Source organism: Misgurnus anguillicaudatus, chromosome 12, assembly GCF_027580225.2.
Source record: "Misgurnus anguillicaudatus chromosome 12, ASM2758022v2, whole genome shotgun sequence".
Taxonomy (NCBI): Eukaryota; Metazoa; Chordata; class Actinopteri; order Cypriniformes; family Cobitidae; genus Misgurnus; species Misgurnus anguillicaudatus.
The window spans coordinates 16,421,896-16,440,336 of NC_073348.2; the positions used below are offsets into that span (position 1 = coordinate 16,421,896).

The window sequence follows — 18,441 nt, forward strand, 5'->3', positions numbered from 1 at the left end:
AGAGACACGTTTCAGAAAGCATGCGAATATAAAAATCTTTTTGTTCTTGACAGGGCACATACAAACAAAATGATATCCACAGTATTCTTTTTCCAATAAAAACATTTGTTTATGTCTTAGGTTTATGTATAGATTAGGCAAAAACCAGGTCCGTGCTTCTCTTAAAGAGACAGTAACCCAATTAACCTACTTAAGTCTGGGTCATTAATGTTAATCAAATAACCCAAGACAAAGAGAAAATCACTTCTGTAGCTCTAAAAATAATAATTATATTTAATTCATAAAGACAGTGTTATGATTCATTGATTCATTTGATTTCTGTATGTAATGCTTATATTAGCCCTTACTTAATGTGCAACTTTGTTCTTTTTATAAATGTATGTGATTTCTTTATTTTTTTTATAAAAAAATTCGTGAGGGGGCCCCCAAACAAATTCTGCTTAAGGCCCCTAAGAGGCTCGGGCCGGCACTGCGTTTCGTCTCAACGTTGTCTCAGAAGATGGCATGTTTGACAGCTACCATAGCTTTTCATTGCTTTTTTGAAATTGAGGTTGGTTGCAATCCGCAATCTCACCACTAGATGTCTCACCGCTAGAAACCCATACTGTACCTTTAACTTCTTGTCAACTACCAGTTTTTAGTAGACTGTTTGCTTAAAGTCAACATTAAATTAATTTTATTATAAACATTTTATCCAGGGGGATCATCAAAAACTTTAATCAAAATCTGAATATGTACTTTCACTCTTTTCTGGCGATCCTTCTCTGATGAACAGTTTTATCGGCTTTGGTGGTACACCCCTATATTTTTTATGTAATATTTTGTTTCACTTGGAAATAGGTCACAATAAAGAAGTCGCTTTTTTACATTTTTAAAGAGTTTATTAAAATAATTTATTTAAAAGAGTATAAAGTGGACTATCAAAACAAAGTGTAAAATTAAATCATAGAAAACATATATATTAATAATTGTGTACAGTATAAAAATTTAAAAACTAATTATTTGTTTTTATGCAAAAGCACACAGTTGAATGTACCCATTGACTTCTATAGTATTTGTTTTTCCTGCTAAGTCAGTGGGTAATGTCAACTTTATGCTTACCGAATATCTTCTTTTGTGTTTAACATAATAAAGAAACTCATAAAGGTTTAGAACAACATGTGGGTAAATAAATGATTTTACTATGCCTTTAAGCCCTATGCTTTAAATAACATTGTAATTGTATTTATATAGCACTATAAAACAAAGTGTTGACCATAGTACTGTAGGCCTACATATCCGATAATAAAAATAAATAAATTACATAAAACCACACACAATAACATTGAAGAATATACAAAAAAGACTTACATAGATAATATATGATGGAATAATTGCAACATCCAGAATGTAAAGAAACATATTTTGACTTAAGTATCCTAACCAGGCACGTGCACACATAGACATCAAAGGGGGCTTGAGCACCTGCCCTTTTTATTCCTGGAGAGAAAGTGCCCTTTTTTTCTGGGGTGCTTTAAAAAAAAAAAAAAAGATCTTTATTCATATAACAACTGATGTCTGTCTGTTTCTTGTGGTTTGTACTTGTTGCTTATTTAATTTAACATGAATTTATTCAGAAATCATTTAAATGAGATTTAAACTCTTATATAAAGAAAAATAGCGCTATTTGTGGCACACAAACGGTTAACATATGAGTCCCGCCTCCAAAATTCAAATCGCTAATATGATTGGCTTTACCTTTCCTTAGTCCCGCCTCTCTAACTTGCATCGCTTTTGATTGGTTTGTCTACACTCGTGCTGCATCATTCGTGCTTCAAGCGCCAAAGCTGCTCAGCCTGAATACGAGACGCGATCATGTGCATGATTTTATGCAGCAGCAGGCTACCGGTAAGTGTGTGAGGAAAGCATTCTGATATTAACAGTTTTATGCAATATGGGACACGTTTTTACACATACCGATTCAGGGACATTGTTTTCCATGGCAATCCCATTAACCTGAAGAGTTGCAAACTTGTAACAGTGTAGTGTATGTAACGTAGTTTTAACAGACTGCTCATAAAATAATAAAGCACAAACAATAAAATAATTGCTAACTGCAGTAGTAAGCTTTTTTGTTTGCGTTTTTTGTAATGGCTGTTAAATAAGTATAATGTCATGTGTTATACTGGAGTGCTGGGGCCTCATTTATCAAGCGTGCGTACGCACAGAAGTGTGCGTAAAGTGTGCGTAGGAACAGTTTTACGCAAAGTGTGGAATTTATCAAATTGCACTTATACTTAGAAATGTGTGTAAATATACGCACACCTCGGAGTATGCGTACGCAGAGCATCTAGTGGTAGAATAGCGATACTACACAGGACCCTGTTCCAGTGAGTATAAAGTGTCTATTTATTATCCACAAGCAGGTGTTAAAAATGATTAATGTCAGTATGGTAACAGCAAATAAGTATAATGATTTATTTGTGATATGTATCTGTATCTGTGAAAGCACATGTGATTTGTATTAATGATGTCTCCGTCAAATGCTTGACACAGTGCAATGACTTATCTTGCGTTATTGGAAGACTTGGCAAATAATCCATTCCGCCGGTAGCGCGTTTTCAAAGATCGCGCCAATGATGCTGGTTATATATGCTGCTGTCCAAGGTGGAAAGTTGTCTGTCCTCCTCCAGTTGCACTCGTTTCACGTCGGTGTGCTGTGACGCGGTTTTTTTTTTTTTGGGGGGGGGGGGGGCTGATAATTTAATGTCAAACGACTTTTTGTATTTCTAAAAGTGTTCTCATACCCAACGGAATTAAACTCACTGGTAACATGTTCCCATGCAGATTTGTTTTCTTTTGTTAGTCATTCCTCCCATACTAAGTGAACCAAACAGGATGTGTTATTAGGATTTAACCTCATCCACCAGTAACTCAATTTCTGCGTCTGTAAAGTTTCTCTTTTACGCTCTCTTTGCCATTATTGCGATGAGGGAAAAAGCACAACCACGTGACTTATAACGGGAGGTGTTGTCACCATATATGGTGCATTGGAGGCGTTTCGAAATGCAAATGAACATGAACGTGCACGAGCATGGTGCTTAAGAACAAGTGGGATTTATCATCAAGGATTACTTACTGAGGTGCGTACGAACCACTTGCGCACGTTTGATAAATCCCGATTTTTTTGTACTTAGGCACATTCTAAATTTCATTCGTAGGTACAAATATAGAACATTTTCTACGCAATGTTGATAAATGAGGCCCCTGGAGTAGATTGGGAAGAAATCTGATGGTTCAGTATTTTACTTGCCCAGTCTGAATTTTTACTGACATCACAAAAAAGTAAAATATAAAATACAAATAAAATAGGCCTAATCTATATTTGTTGTTTCTGACATGTGTAACCCTAATACATTTGAAACCTAAGATTAAAGGTGCCATAGGATGTGTTGTCATAATATGTTAAGTTATTTATTAAGTGTTAAATTTATTAAGTGCAAAAATTATCCGGAAACGTTTTTACATGTTTGTCATTTTAATTAAATGGTCTATTTTTGCCCTATTTGAAAGGGTCATGAATAATAATGTTGAGCTCTGCTCTGATTGCTCTGCTCTGAGGCTCATGCCACATTAGTAAACAGACCTTATATTTTGAGCCCTTATCAGACAAAAATAAATTTTGAGTAACAACTAATCAGCTAAACACTAGCATATGATATAGCATTTATTGGCATGTAGCGCTAACTCAGCAGGCACAACTTTGTTTTTAGCATTTTAACAAATTTGTAATTGATGTGTAATTTAATGTTTTCAAAACATGCACATTGTGTAATGGCTTCCTTTGCTGCTCTATAAACCTAGACTACTAAGGAGACCATTGTGTCTGTGTGAACAACTGATTATTTTGTAGACATCTTTTGAAAATTAAACAATTGCGTGAGTTTGAACTTTTTTGAACTTTTTAAATATTTTTTTTAAAAGGAAGTCAGAATTGCGTTAATATATATACTTTTTGTTTAAAAAAGAAAAAATATATACATAAATATGAGAAGCGCCCTTTATTTCACTTGAGCCCCTGCCCCTCAAAATGTCTGTGCACGTCCCTGATCCTAACTGCCAGCCCCTTTTGTTTTGGCGCTCTTGATAGAAATTGTTGTAGTAGTATGCATGCCCTGTTTTGAGTACTGTCCTGAGGGTCTTTTGAGGACGTGACCTCTGGGTTTTGATAAGAATCTGTAATTTTGTAATAATGTCATTATTGTGTCTGGAGTGGACCCTGATTGCAGAGACTAATCAAACGTTGCTTCCGTGCCTCTTTGTGAACTTTAATGTGGGTGTGGAGGGGTGCGGGTGCAGAAATGACCACATGTCTATAAAATAGGGGAATATTACATTACGCGGTACAAGCATGCAGCTGCATCCTGCTCTCCAGTGTCCTTAATAATGTTTTAGGCTCTTGAATAGAAGTCATATGGTGACATTGTTAGACTTTCTTCAGTATTTCATTTGTTAATATTAGTTAATGCATTAGCTAACATCAATGAATCAATACTTTTACAGCATTTTTAATATATTTTTTCATGTTAGTTCAGTTTTTACTACAGTAATAAATTATTTTAAAAAGTTTTAACATTATTTAGCGCTCAATTGTGTTAGTATTAATTAACATTAACAAAGATTAAAAAATGCTGAAAACTATATAACTCATTGTTGGTTCGTGTAAGCCAATGCATTTGCTAATGTTAACATAATGGTTCTCAAACTTTTAGGAGTGCATTACTTCCCAACGAAAATTCATGACACGAAAAACCCAGCTAACAATTTATGATTCCCAAAACGTTTTCCTAACGTTAGTTTTTGGTTCTAAAAACGTTCCCCTAACATTAGTTTTTGGTTCCCATAACGTTATTTTTTTAAGGTTTGTTTTTGGTTAGCCAGGAAAGTTTTCTTTGCGTAAATAGAAATATTTTTAGGTTAGTTTAACGTTCCCCTAACGTTATAATAACGTTAGGGGAACGTTATTTTATGGTTACAAAAATAACCAAAATTTTTTGCTCAGATCTTATTTTTTGACTGTTCACACTATGTGGCTAAAATCACACAGCTGTGTGAACTGTTCGTGGTCCTGAACCGCATCGCATGCGCAAAAGAACAATACTAAGTCACGCGCAGCACACGGTAATACGGAAATTAAAGTGCAGACTACCAAGCGGGTGTTGTGGACTTCACACGGAGCTGTGCAGACTGGCCAGTCGACGTGTTTTATCTCAGTTCCGTGGGAGCGAACGATACGAGGCGGTGCAGTCTGCTCCCGGGACACATGCAGGTCCGTCATCTGGACAACGCTTCAGGAAAGTCAAACACACTTATTTGCATGTTAGGGGCTTTCATGTATAAGGCGATGTGCAACAGAAGCCTAATATTTAATATCTTTTTTTGTTTTTAAGTGGTTTTGCAAACATGCCGTTGGTGCATATTTCCGCAATTGTGACGCGCATCAATCTAGAATTACGTAAAAGTCGCATGAATTCCGATATGACTGTTCAGACTGAGGTTGCATTGCAAAACATCCAACCTGTATCTGATTTAGAACCACATATGAAAGTGGCTCAAATCAGAATTGAAAAGATCAGATTCCATGTGGTTTGTGCTGTTCACACGGTCATACAAAGAGACAGACATGGGTCACATATGAGCAGAAAATCGGATTTTGATGACAGTGTGAACGTAGTCTTAGAGAACGTTCTGTATAGGTTATTTTTAGGTTATTTAAAAAATAACCACCCTGCAACTTTATGGGAACGTTATTTTATGGTTACAAAAAAAATAAATAAATAACCATTAGAGAACGTTCTGAAGTTATTTTTAGGTTATTTTAAAACAACCACCCTGCAACATTATGGGAACGTTATTTATGGTTGCAAAAAAAACTAACGTTCCTAGAACGTTGTTATTTGGTTCCCAAAAAAATAACGTTAGGGGAACGATCTGTGTTTGCTGGGAATACATTGATAACTCTCTGGTAAATGCGCATTGCCTGTTACCGGAAGTTATTATAGTTTATAGGCGTGGTTTCCCAGACAGGAATTAGCTTAAGCCAGGACTAGTCCTTAGTTTAATTAGGAAATATAACTAGTTTAAACAAACATGCCTTACTAAAAACAATTCTTGTGTGCATTTTGAGGCACATTTTATCCCTGTAATATGGTTATAAGCCAATGTTATATTGGAACACATTTCTTCAAGATTTAACAGTATGTTTGAGGGGTGAACCTACATTTACATTTAGTCATTTAGCAGAGGGTTTTGTCCAAAGCGACTTACAAATGAGGTAAACAATAGAAGCAATTATAGCAACACAAGAACAGCAATACATAAGTGCACTGGAAATAGTCTCATCAAGTCTAACACAGTATACATAGCCAAGGGATACTTATTAAATTGAAAGCATACCTCTGCTTAGGTATCTATCATATCATGTAGTACAAATGATACCGAACAAGGTTCTTTTTTAAATTGCTAACAACATGAGGATTATCGAAAGTGATGCATGCACACACTGCTAATATGCTTGAATTTGGAAATGAGCACAATGTTCCCAGTCCCAGCTGAGTTGTAACTTTAAAGCATTGCTTAAAACAGGTGGAAGGAAATGTGATGCAAGCAGTCAATTGCCTTCTTGTGACATCAATTATAAGCAATTTCATTGATTTTTACAGTTGTGGGTCAACACAGATTTATGGATTTTTATCAAAGTTGTTTGTCTTTTTTTACACTTTTGGAAATGGTGCTTGTGCATGCAAAACTGTCTGCCACACTATTAGGGTGTTGGGGATGAGAGTAATTTTAAGTGTGTTGCTATATGCGACCCAGCCTGTGAAAACCCAACTCATTGTTGGCTCTTGTTAGCAAATGCATTTACTTATGTTAACATGTGCTTTAAAAAACCATTTAGACTCAAAAGGTTCTTCTATAGCATTGTGAAACACTTTATTTTTAAGTGTACATAATGTAAAGAACATTCTGTGAAAATATAACTTTGAAATCTGTAATATTGACTGAGTAAGGTTTATGTGGTGGTTTCCCAGACAGGGTTTAGCCTAAGCCAGGACTATGGTTTATGAAATATAATTACTTTTAACAAACATGCCTTATTAAAAACATTACTGGTGTGCATTTTGAGGCAAAACAAAGGGCACTGATGTATTTTAAGATATGTCGGTGCAAGTTATTTTCAGTTTGGACAGCTCTTACATTTATTTTAGTCTAGGACTAGTCTAATCCCTGTCCGGGAAACTGCAATGTGAAATGGAACATTGATGCTCCAAATCTTATAATTAGATAGAATTTCACAGACAGGGTTATATAGTTGTATTTCAAGAGTGGTTGCAAAGGTATTGGATTGCCGAGTATACCATCTGCACGCAAAGCGGTAAGTCAAATAGCAAAGGAAACGGATTGTGACCCAAAGTATGACTCGCTGGTCCACATACTGTACCCCTTATGATTTCCACACTGATCTTTTGTTTCACTGTTTTGTTTCTGGCCACCCACCTTTTATTTTCACTCAATCCCTCTCTGAAGGACTGTCCTGGGAATGCTAATGAATGAGGAACCAAGCAAATTGATTGGAAATGATCCGGGAAATTACAACGTCTGCCTCACCGTACCCCCCTTAAAGGGACACTTCACCCATTTGCATTAATCTTTGTATAGTTAGAACCAGTCATGTTTTTGAATGGTCATGCATCATTTTCTCAGTTGCCACTGAGACAGGAGAAAAACAGATTTCAATGTTGCACTTCCTTCTTTCAATGATGTAAAAATCATCATTTATCTTTGTTTAGGGAGTGATACTACAAACACCACTTTTCTCGGTCAAATAGGCACCAAATTCAAAATGTATGTTACATTTCGACTACAAATATGACTCACTTTCAATAAACATTATTGTTTCTACGAGTGAAATGCTACATTAAAAGCATAACCGCACATCCTGCCAATCCAAGAACACCACTGTGCCAACCCCCAATGAGGACCATTCCCCCTACAGCATATAACAGCCAAGACCCCTCGATCAACCCTGGGCTGACCTTATCATGTGAGAGAGCTAAGATAAGTCAACTTGGCCCCTCTTTCAAAGACAAAAAACAACATAGCCTTTCTGGCTATGAGTCAAGATTGCTAGTTTAAATTAGAGAGCTGCCTTTCACACTTGACATTTAGTGCCGTATATCATATGCCAGTTGGTTAGATTTCCTTTTACCTCGCATGCAGCGCAACACCCCTGTAAGTTTTAATTCTTTTCTGTTCCCAAAAAAGTAGTCAAAGAAGTCATTATTGTTTCTGAAGTATGTTGGTGGGTTGCCACCCATCCCAAGGTTATGTCTTAAAGGTCCCATATTGTCAAATCTGAAATTTCATGGCTTTTGTCATGATAACTGAGGACTAGGGGCTATGAAAGTACCATATAAGTTTCAAAACAGTCATTTCACAGTCAAATTCTTGCTAGTACAAATGTTTATTTTTCATGAGCAGTTGTGACTTCCGTAAAAACGTGACATCAGGAATATTCAGTCACCACCTCAGTCACTACCCCAAGCCCTGTCACCGTCCACTGCCCCACCCCCTTTTTGACAAACAGACCCAAGTATTATTGTAGGTATTATGCTCTTACACACAGCAACATTACACACCAACTAAAGTTTGAAAAATGGGATCAGGAAAACGAGACCTTTAAAAAAATCTCATCACTTTAAGGGATTGCTCCATTTTCATAAGAAAATTTCATGATAATGTATCCCATGTCATCCAAGATCTTTATGTCTTTCTTTCTTTCTTCTGTTGAAAAGAAATTATTTTGTTTGAGGAAAACATTCCAGGATTTTTCTCCATATAGCGGACTTTACGCTACTGAAAATTCCAGCTAAGACCAGCATAAGCTGGTAGCTGGTTTTAGCTGGTTTAAGGTGGCAGTAGCTGGTTAACCTGGTCAACCTGGTGGGTCAGCTGGTCTTCCAGCTTGACCAGCTAAGTCCAGCTAGACCAGCTTGCTACACCAGCAGCTTATGCTGGTCTTAGCTTGATTTTTCAGTAGAGTAGTTGAGCCCAACAGTTTGAAAGTCCAAATTGCAGTTTCAGTGCAGCTCTAAATGATCCCAACCGAGGCATAAGAATCTTATCTAGCAAAACAATTGTCATTTTTTGAAAAAAATAAAAAATAAAAATATGTACGTATCATCACTTCCTGTCTTGCACTAGCCCTGTGATGCGCGTCTGTGACCTTTTGTATTCACATATGACATAAGCGAAAGACATTAATTAATATCATTCTACACACAACTACTTCTGAACAGTCCTCCTTTTCTTTGAGGAAACAGTATGTCTAATGTGTACCTTTGAGGTACCAATATACACCTTTTATGTACAAAAGTGTACTTTTTGAAAAGGTACCATCCCAGTGACACCTTTTGTACTTTTTTTTGAGAGTGTAGATAAGACCCTTCCCAGACGACTCTGGGCCGGATCTGCACCGATTCCGCAAAGGAGCTGCTGACTTTGGCTTGTATCCGTTGCAGGTGTGACCCAGAGTCGTCTGGGTTATGCTTTGGTTGGGATCCTTTAGAGTCCTTTAAATCTGAATTAAAACTGCAATTTAGACATTCAAACCATTGGGGTCCATTGAAGTCCACTATATATGGGGAAAAATCATGGAATGTTTTCCTCAACAAAGAAAACAATTAATTTCTTTTCAACTGAAGAAAAAAATACATAAACATCTTGGATGACATGGGTTGAGTAAATTTTAAAGGAATTTTCCTTTGAAAGTGGAGTAATCCTTTAACAATGTTTACACACGGTTAAACAAAAGTGACACATATGAAGACAACTAGTGGTTGCTGTCTGCACTAAAATTGCAACTAAACATATGTAACATAAACAATATTTTTATAAATAGCTGCTCCCTTGCTATAAATGAATATGCTTTATAAAATGTACACATGAATTGTTGGCAGTAGATACAGATATGATAATACATGATAAACAAATCAGACAATTAGACACAATGAAAGTATACAGCTGTAAAACTAATGTAGGTAATTCATATTTCATATTGCAAACTCTAACTTTTCTGAGCACAGATTGAGTCACTGTTAAGATCTCTCCTGAAACTCAAGAAGAGTACAAAGAAAAGTAGACTTTATCAAAATTTTAAATGTAATCTCCTTGATTTCTAATATAAACAATTTAAACAATTGGTACACAAGCTTTAATCATATTAGAATATGAATCACCCAAGTCCTTTATTTTAAGAAATTACATTATAAAAACAGTCATTCTTACCTGTACATTTGCTCTTTAGTTTCTCCAAGATCAAACCAAGTGGGCTCCTTAAAGACAAATGGGAGAATAGGATCAGTGAATGGAGATGGAGACTCCCTGCTGTTTTCTTTCACTGCTTCAGCGAGTCTTCATCATCATCTCTTCATACTGCTCATTATAGCTTCACCCACTCAGGTTTCACAGAGAAGGTCTAGCATCTAGCAGTGAATGACTTTGTGTATGTGTGCTGGAGGAAACTGGCGGTAATCCTGTAAAAAAGTTCCCCGCTCTGAGCTTTACTGTAATCAAATGCGGTTGCTGGATGAGGACCTCGTAAAGGGGAACATGAGCTTTACTCATCGCCACTTTTCCTGCCAGTCCCACCCTATTGTGCGCTGGATGCCAGGCATTGCTGCTTCTCGTTGCCCTGATCTCTTGCCCAGGTCTCTCTCTTTCTCTTTTCCCTTATGAATGTTATTAGTAGTGTTTGCTTCTAGCTGCTCATATAGGGCAAACCACTGTACTTTGCTGCATGACTTATCCTGCAACTTTTGTGCTAGACATGAATGAAAACCCAAATCATGTGGCTGTGCAGTTAAGTTTCTATTAAGTTTACGCATGGTCGAAGATAAAACAGGCAAAAAAATCGTGGCATTCATGGACGGACCTGAGCAGAAAGCCAGTGTCAATAAACAACCTGGCAACCTCTCGAAAAACTTTTGCAACCACATAGCAATGCCCACCTATAACTTTAGCATCAGGGTGAAAAGCATTCCATTGAAACAAGTTATTTGTGTTTAATAAAAAAAACTTTAAAATCTAGTTTTTGTTGTCTTTACGTGACAAAACATTACCTCAAAACAGGAGCCTATAGCCTAATCATGCATGTAATGTGTAATCTGAACATTTTTGCCTTCACCCACTTCTTTTGTCTACCTTTATTGTAGTTATTGTCTGGTTCTTAATCCTGTGCACAAAGTGTAATAAGACCTTTGGACACACAGTAACAGCATATCCTGTTCACAGCCTATTTGGAGAATACACCAATAGCAGATTCATTACCGCCTTTCCAGTGCACATTTCATTATCTGAATGTGGTGCAGTGGATCACAATAGAGCCAATGTATAAGGTTTTCAAAATATCATGCAAAAATCCGTAGGATTTTCTAGTCCCTATATGGCTCCCATCCTGTTTTGAATGTAAGTCTATACGTTTTTAGCCTACTTTATCATCCCTTAGACAAATATCTGGAGGCTTTGAAATAGGGCAAAGGGGCCCTTCTGGACCGAATTTGGCCAACCCTGCTCTGTCAAAAAGAAAGTTACAAAATTTTAACTTTTTCTGTCGCTGGGGTGGAACAAATGTAAATGTTGTACATTTTGGGGTGCAATAGTATACCATTATGACCCGGTGTGTACCTTAAGGAACAATTTTGTACCAGTTAAATTTTAGGGGTTCAAAACGGTTAACTAAATTTACATTAAGTCATTTGGCAGACGCTTTTGTCCAAAACGTTTTAAAAATGAGGTAAAAAATTAAAGCAATTAGAGCACCACAAGAACCGTGCACTAGAACTCATCAAATGTAACACAGTATACATAGCCAAGTTTTTTGTTGTTGTTTTTTTTTGACAGAAAATATTAAAATAGGAAAATAGAAAAAGATATTAAGCTCTGTAGTAAGTTAAGTGTTGGAGGAAGAAATGGGTTTTAGGCATTTCTTAAAGACAGCTACAGAATCAGCAGGTCTATTGTGTACCTTTAAAGGGATAGTTCACCTTAAAATGAAAATTCTGTCATCATTTACTCATCCTCATGTTGTTCTAAACCTGTATGAATTTTTTTCTGATGAACACAAAAAAAGATATTTTGAATTAACACACAACAGTAAGTGACCATTGACAGGGATATTAATTAATGCGACCTTTTGAACTGCCGTTGCGACCCTAATTTTTAATGGGTCGCAAATGTGCTACCTAATGTTTTAGACAATATGCTATGATTTACTATGAGCATTTGTTAAAACAGAAATGTGAATTTTAAGAATACGTTTTATAACGTGCTCTGAGCCTTCAACACGTTGGCTTCATTTTGCATGAAAGCACGTCGTGTCTCTCCCTATGAGTGTGCGTTCGCGTGCTTTCTGTTTCTCAATGAATTGGGTGCGACGCGAAGCAAGCTCAGTGTCTTCCATGTTTCTGAACTTGAGCAGAGGTCTTTCTTCAATGAGGACGCGGGACCCGTATGGTTCCGGGTGTATATTTTAAATGGTCAGTCGGGTCCGGTTAGGTCCTAGTTTAATTACTTTGGGTCCCAAGTCTGATTAATATTGTGTGTATAACCCGAGTCGACCGGAAAATGGCCATGAACGCTACCGCGCTAAAGCTCGAGTGCAGTTTCAGCGTGCCTCCGGTTTCTATGGCAATGGTTCTTGTTACGACCACGCGCTGCATTTTCTTTCTCACATTTTTTTTATAATCTTATTATTAATAAACCATATCTTTTCTAAAACCATATCCATATTTAAAAAGTTTGCACAGAGATTGTAGCAAAAAAGCAGTGCTAATGTAAGCCCATTGCACTGAACAAGCAAAGCTTAAGCTGACTCTGGATATAAAAAACGCAAAGCAATGTAAAGTCTGTCACCGGGACAGCAAGTAGACTTTTAAATCTGAAATAATGAGTGGATTAAGCTTTTTTAATCGGCAAGAGAGAAATAGAAAGATAGAGCAGAAGCAGTAAAAGTGCCTAACTAATAGAAATTATAACCATTATAACATCAGTCACATTTATAATCTATAGACCAGCACTGTCTATTAATATACTATACATAGTATTGTATTATATTGAGTTTAATAAAATATATCAGTGCAAAAACAGTAAGTGTTTTCGTGGTGCTTTGACAACCAGTGTCAGCTTTGTTAATGGCAAAGAAAGTTTGGGGTGGTTAGATTAATGAAATATAATGTGAAATTAATATTAATTTTCAATAAGTCAAAGTATTGTGTTGTGTCACACATTATTAGTTCTTCATCACATGTATAGTAGACCATTATTTGTCAGTGGGTAATGATTGCCCTTTTCACCGGCTACCACCACAAGTAAATTTCAGATCTGTGGGAAACACTGCAACGTTTAAGAAAACAAGAAGGCATGTGGTTTAAAAGATGGCAAGTAAAATAAAAAGCATATTTGTATGCAATACAGTTTCATTATTGTTCATTATTATCCAGAGCGCCTTAATATAACTTGAAAAAAATATGTGCGACCAAATCATATTTTGCGCCAGTAACTGAAAAAGTTGGAAGCGCAAGTGCCACCAGTGGAAAAGGTTAGTGTAGTTCCCTGATTGACTTCCATAGTAGGAAAAAAAATATTTTGGAAGTATTGTGATAAATGATGGTAAGCACACAGTGGATGGGACCCATTAAATTCCATCATATTTTTTATTCCTACTATGAAAGTCTATGGTCACTTACTGCTGTGTGTTTACTATCATTTCTCAAAATATATTATTTTGTGTTCATCAGTAAAAAGAAATTCATACATGTTTAGAACAACATGAGGATGAGTAAATGATCACAAAATTTTCATTTTAAAGTGAACTACCCTTTATTTATTACTTAATTTTCAGATTAGCATGCTTCTTTTATTTATATTAACATTTTAAACAATAATAAAACAGAGTAGACTATATAAAAAAGTAGCCCTCCAGATTGCTAAATCCAGACTGATCTCACTGAAAGTTGTGTTATAGTCACGCAAAATTTGATTAATTTATTTGTGTCTATGGCACGAAATTCAGCTTTTCTCATGCCTTGAGCATGAATGTCTTTTCGTGTCACTCGCACAAATGTCTATAAACAGTTTTTCGTGTCCGTTGCACAACTTTCTTTTTCTTTTCATGTTATGTATTAGTTTCTCATTGTTTTTTCCTATTTTCTTACCATTGTCGCTTGGGTATTGTCAGAATCCTGCCGGATCCTGTTGGTATTTAGATCTAGTTTAGCATGGCAGGGTTCTGACAGTACATATGTTCTATGTGGGAAATGTGTGGTTGTAGTATTGGTTTATTTCGACCACGCATTTCCCGGGTCTCGTCACTTTTTCCCCGATCCCTTACTTGTAATTATTTCCAGCTGTATGTAATTTACTTTCTCCCTATTTAAGAGTCCTTGTGTTTGTTGTCCAGTGCACGTTCGTCTTGTTTCATGCCCTGTCGGTTACTGTGAGTTTTTGCATTATATCTAGTCTTGATCTGTTTATGTTTTGAAGAGTTTATTGTTAGTTTGTTACGTTTAGTGTCAGTTTAGTGCTGTGTTTACCGTGTCTTGTTTTGCCCCCTCGTGGGTTTTGTTTTTCCTGTTTTTCCCCGTGTAATTAATAAATTCATTTTGTTGTTAAGTCCGCATCTGGGTTCGTGTTTTGTGTTCCCCATTTCCTGACAGAACGAACGTGCCAACAAAGAACCCAGCGGACATGTACACCGGTACTCGCCTGGTGAGACGGGGAAAGGGTTGCCGCCCCGCATACGAGTCGGGTTACAAGTCTTATGACCCGCTCGTATGCGGACCCGAAGCCAACATCAGGTGGGACCCGACCCCGACCACCGAACCCCATCGACTCCCGTCCATCCGCGAGGGAAGGATCCTTGGGATGTGGGGGTTCGGTGATTCTGAACTCTCTCCTCCGGCTCCAGAGAGCCGCTCCCCGCCTCTGTCCCTTCGAGGGAAGCGTGAGAGGAGGATCTCCTGGGAGTCTTCATCTGGGGGGTCTTCCTCCGACTTAAGAGCACCACCACATCCTCTATCTGCTCCGCGACCCCGAAGGAAGAACAGGAGGAAGGGGAATCTGGTTCAGCCGCCAGAGCGCCCAGAGCCGCCGACGCAGCCGCCAGAGCGCCCAGAGCCGCCGACGCAGCCGCCAGAGCGCCCAGAGCCGCCGACGCAGCCGCCAGAGCGCCCAGAGCCGCCGACGCAGCCGCCAGAGCGCCCAGAGCCGCCGACGCAGCCGCCAGAGCGCCCAGAGCCGCCGACGCAGCCGCCAGAGCGCCCAGAGCCGCCGACGCAGCCGCCAGAGCGCCCAGAGCCGCCGACGCAGCCGCCAGAGCGCCCAGAGCCGCCGACGCAGCCGCCAGAGCGCCCAGAGCCGCCGACGCAGCCGCCAGAGCGCCCAGAGCCGCCGACGCAGCCGCCAGAGCGCCCAGAGCCGCCGACGCAGCCGCCAGAGCGCCCAGAGCCGCCGACGCAGCCGCCAGAGCGCCCAGAGCCGCCGACGCCAGAGCGCCCAGAGCCGCCGACGCCAGAGCGCCCAGAGCCGCCGCCGCAGCCGCCAGAGCGCCCAGAGCCGCCGCCGCAGCCGCCAGAGCGCCCAGAGCCGCCGACGCAGCCGCCAGAGCGCCCAGAGCCGCCGACGCAGCCGCCAGAGCGCCCAGAGCCGCCGACGCAGCCGCCAGAGCGCCCAGAGCCGCCGACGCAGCCGCCAGAGCGCCCAGAGCCGCCGACGCAGCCGCCAGAGCGCCCAGAGCCGCCGACGCAGCCGCCAGAGCGCCCAGAGCCGCCGACGCAGCCGCCAGAGCGCCCAGAGCCGCCGACGCAGCCGCCAGAGCGCCCAGAGCCGCCGACGCAGCCGCCAGAGCGCCCAGAGCCGCCGACGCAGCCGCCAGAGCGCCCAGAGCCGCCGACGCAGCCGCCAGAGCGCCCAGAGCCGCCGACGCAGCCGCCAGAGCGCCCAGAGCCGCCGACGCAGCCGCCAGAGCGCCCAGAGCCGCCGACGCAGCCGCCAGAGCGCCCAGAGCCGCCGACGCAGCCGCCAGAGCGCCCAGAGCCGCCGACGCAGCCGCCAGAGCGCCCAGAGCCGCCGACGCAGACGTCAGCGCAACCCCAGCCGTGTGCGCAGTCAGCGCAACCCCAGCCGTGTGCGCAGCCAACGCAACCCCAGCCGTGGCCGCAGCCAGCGCAACCCCAGCCGTGGCCGCAGCCAGCGCAACCCCAGCCGTGGCCGCAGCCAGCGCAACCCCAGCCGTGGCCGCAGCCAGCGCAACCCCAGCCGTGGCCGCAGCCAGCGCAACCCCAGCCGTGGCCGCAGCCAGCGCAACCCCAGCCGTGGCCGCAGCCAGCGCAACCCCAGCCGTGGCCGCAGCCAGCGCAACCCCAGCCGTGGCCGCAGCCAGCGCAACCCCAGCCGTGTGCGCAGCCAACGCAACCCCAGCCGTGTGCGCAGTCAACGCAACCCCAGCCGTGTGCGCAGTCAGCGCAACCCCAGCCGTGTGCGCAGACAGCGCAACCCCAGCCGTGTGCGCAGTCAACGCAACCCCAGCCGTGTGCGCAGTCAACGCAACCCCAGCCGTGTGCGCAGTCAACGCAACCCCAGCCGTGTGCGCAGTCAACGCAACCCCAGCCGTGTGCGCAGTCAACGCAACCCCAGCCGTGTGCGCAGTCAACGCAACCCCAGCCGTGTGCGCAGTCAGCGCAACCCCAGCCGTGTGCGCAGTCAGCGCAACCCCAGCCGTGTGCGCAGTCAGCGCAACCCCAGCCGTGTGCGCAGTCAGCGCAACCCCAGCCGTGTGCGCAGTCAGCGCAACCCCAGCCGTGTGCGCAGCCAGCGCAACCCCAGCCGTGTGCGCAGACAGCGGAACCCCAGCCGTGTGCGCAGCCAGCGCAACCCCAGCCGTGTGCGCAGCCAGCGCAACCCCAGCCGTGTGCGCAGCCAGCGCAACCCCAGCCGTGTGCGCAGCCAGCGCAACCCCAGCCGTGTGCGCAGCCAGCGCAACCCCAGCCGTGTGCGCAGCCAGCGCAACCCCAGCCGTGTGCGCAGCCAGCGCAACCCCAGCCGTGGCCGCAGCCAGCGCAACCCCAGCCGTGGCCGCAGCCAGCGCAACCCCAGCCGTGGCCGCAGCCAGCGCAACCCCAGCCGTGGCCGCAGCCAGCGCAACCCCAGCCGTGGCCGCAGCCAGCGCAACCCCAGCCGTGGCCGCAGCCAGCGCAACCCCAGCCGTGGCCGCAGCCAGCGCAACCCCAGCCGTGGCCGCAGCCAGCGCAACCCCAGCCGTGGCCGCAGCCAGCGCAACCCCAGCCAGATTTTGCCATCTTTGGCCATGAACCGTCCAGGACTTTCCCGAAGTCCACCCAGACTCTTTCCCCACCCTCCCACCCTGGACCACCCCCTATGAACTCTGTTGTTCCCCCACCCCCCCTCCCTTGTTTATTCTTTTTGTTATCCCACCCTAACCCGTTTGTAATTCTGTCTTGTTTGCCTTTAATGTTATTTGTTATGTTTTCATGGTTTCTGTCTTGTATCCAGTCTGTCATGTCCCATGTTTAGTGTTCCCCCTAGAGGGCGTCTAGTAGCCGCCTTTTGGAGGGGGGCGTACTGTCAGAATCCTGCCGGATCCTGTTGGTATTTAGATCTAGTTTAGCATGGCAGGGTTCTGACAGTACATATGTTCTATGTGGGAAATGTGTGGTTGTAGTATTGGTTTATTTCGACCACGCATTTCCCGGGTCTCGTCACTTTTTCCCCGATCCCTTACTTGTAATTATTTCCAGCTGTATGTAATTTACTTTCTCCCTATTTAAGAGTCCTTGTGTTTGTTGTCCAGTGCACGTTCGTCTTGTTTCATGCCCTGTCGGTTACTGTGAGTTTTTGCATTATATCTAGTCTTGATCTGTTTATGTTTTGAAGAGTTTATTGTTAGTTTGTTACGTTTAGTGTCAGTTTAGTGCTGTGTTTACCGTGTCTTGTTTTGCCCCCTCGTGGGTTTTGTTTTTCCTGTTTTTCCCCGTGTAATTAATAAATTCCTTTTGTTGTTACGTCTGCATCTGGGTTCGTGTTTTGTGTTACCCCTAATCCTGACAGGTATAGAATCACTTTCTGTTAAATTTTTAAACATCCTAACCCAAACCTCTAACCCCAACTCCAGGCGAGAATAGTTTTAAAAGCGGAAGAAAAACATGTAGAAACCTATACATAAAAGTACATCCTAACCCAAACCCCAAATCTAACCCAATGTGACAATGATTTAAAAATATGGGGGGGGGGGATTACGGTAGATAAAAAATGTGTGACTATAACACAACTTTCCATGAGATGTGGGAGCCCTTTCTCACAAAAAGGTTGGAGACCCCTGTGGAATAC

General features: G+C 42.1%; 1 long non-coding RNA gene across 2 annotated transcripts in view; it reads right to left on the bottom strand.

Moving 5' to 3' along the window:
• The window catches only part of LOC129447377 (uncharacterized), a 28,242-nt gene that overhangs the window by 9,037 nt on the left and 764 nt on the right, over positions 1-18,441 (bottom strand). For both annotated transcript variants that reach the window (XR_012372517.1, XR_012372516.1), the window contains exon 2: positions 10,327-10,373. This is a non-coding gene — a long non-coding RNA (uncharacterized lncRNA). The remainder of the gene's footprint in view (positions 1-10,326; positions 10,374-18,441) is intronic.